The sequence below is a fragment of the Dipodomys ordii genome, unplaced genomic scaffold, assembly GCF_000151885.1.
Source record: "Dipodomys ordii isolate 6190 unplaced genomic scaffold, Dord_2.0 Scaffold81, whole genome shotgun sequence".
Classification (NCBI taxonomy): Eukaryota; Metazoa; Chordata; class Mammalia; order Rodentia; family Heteromyidae; genus Dipodomys; species Dipodomys ordii.
In genome coordinates, this window is record NW_012267297.1 from 5443947 (window position 1) to 5445990 (window position 2044).

Consider the following 2044-nt stretch of genomic DNA (forward strand, 5'->3'; position numbering starts at 1 on the left):
CAAATGCTTCTATCTTCTGTTGCCAGCCCTGGCTTTGTGAAATTGCACAACGATCCACCATTTATTAATGTTCTACTTCTGAAGATTACAATCAAGATGAACGGTAGAGTTTTGAAATTATACAAAGTGTTTCATTTCTGGGGCAAACATGGTAGTTTGTCCAGGAAAGCCATCCTTCAATGTATTTTGGTCTTTTACTTTTCATTTTATTTATGTAAGGGAGAAACTAGAGGGATTCTGGAAAGATTGGAGGAGAGAGACAGAGGCAGGGACACAGACAAAGATGGACAGAGAGACAGAAACTGAGGCAGAAAGAGACACAGGAACAGAAAAAGGCAGACAGTATAGACAGGAACAGAGAAGGAGAGACAGAGGGACATACAGACAGAGACATCCAAAGAGAGATGGACAGAGGGTCTCAGAGGCAGACAGACAGAGGGACAGAGACAGAGACACAGGGACAGAGAGACAAGGCACCAGGCTTGAGTAAAAGAAGCTCAGGGACAGTGCCCAAGCCCTGAGTTCAAGACCCAGGACTTGAAAATAGAAGAAAAGTTCACCGGGTGCCAGTGGCTCACGCCTGTAATTTAGTGACTCAGGAGGCTGAGATCTGAGGATCATGGTTCTCAGCCAACTCAGGGCAGCAAAGTCTGGGAGACTCATGTCCAGTGAACCACCCGAAGGCTGCAGGTAGAGCTGAGACTCCAGAGGGCGAAGACCAGCGCTAAGCACAGAACTGTTGGGGACGGCACCGGGTCTGGAGTTGAAGCCCGAGCTCTGGCACAAAACCAGCCAAGCAACAAAGCGAAACAGAAGCGTGAACGCCAGGCTTCCGGTGCTTTTGTTTCCTTCCTCATTCTTTGTGGTCAGGCTCAGTATTGAACTCAGGGCCTGGGCGCTCTCCCTGAGCTCGGAGCTCAAGGCTGGAGCTCTGCCGCGTGAGCCACAGCGCCACTGCTGGTTTTCTCTGGTGGTTCATTGGAGATAAGAGGCTCATGGTCTTTCCTGCCCAGTCTGGCTTTGAACCATGATCCTCAGTTCTCAGCTTCCTGAATGGCTGGGATTAAAGGGGTGAACCCCTAAGTCCTGGCTGCTTTCTTTACTCGTGGATCTTTCAGTAGCTGTACAAAGGGTTTCAATTCACCAGGTCATGTTATGAGCACAATGCTGATTGGCCAGGGATTTGTTTTTCGTGTCTCAGAGTGGGTAACACATTAAATTCTTTTACAGGTTGTATAGCAGGAAAAAATGAAAGGGGAAATGGAGGAATGAATGGCCTTGTACAGATGAGTGGAAGGGAACGCCGTTTTGAGAACGTTGTTGCTTTTGTGTTCCACAGCGAATCGGGCTCCTCCTTCCCACGTGTGGGTTAGAACAGCTTTGCGTGCGACCCTCCTCCTCCTCCTACTGCTCTTCATTGGTCTGAGAATCTTGTGGGTCATGAGTATGTATCACCCTTTTGTCTATGCTACTGGGTCTGGGGCTTGAACTCAGGACCTGGGCGCTGTCCCTGAGCTTCCCACTCAAGACTGGTGCTCTACCGCTTGAGCCACAGCTCCACTTCTGACTTTTTGCTGGTTCATTGGAGATGAGGGTCTCAGGGACGTTCCTGCCCAGGCTGGCTTCCAATGGTGATCCTCAGATCTCAGCCTCCTGCGCGGCTGGGATGACAGGCCGGAGCCACTGTCCCCTGGCTCAGAGCCTAGCGCTCCTGCTCAGCTGTTGGTCTCACAGTTGGCGTTCTACCACGTGAGCCATGCCTCCTGTTCCCCTTTGGTTGTTTTCAGTATTCTTTGTACAAAACAACTCTTAAGGTCATGACAGTGAAGTTTTCATGTGTCTTTTTTAATTCTCTCTCTCTGTCTGGATTTGAGTTCATAAACAGCAAAATGTCCAAGAAGAACTTCAGAGAAACGTGTCCCTACACCAAATGGGGAATGTCAACAGTTCTGAGAAGATCCAGAACCTCAATGAGAAGATCCAGCACCTCGGTATCGCATTGCAAACCATGGCCACCAGGCTGTGTCGTAAGCTACAGGAAAAG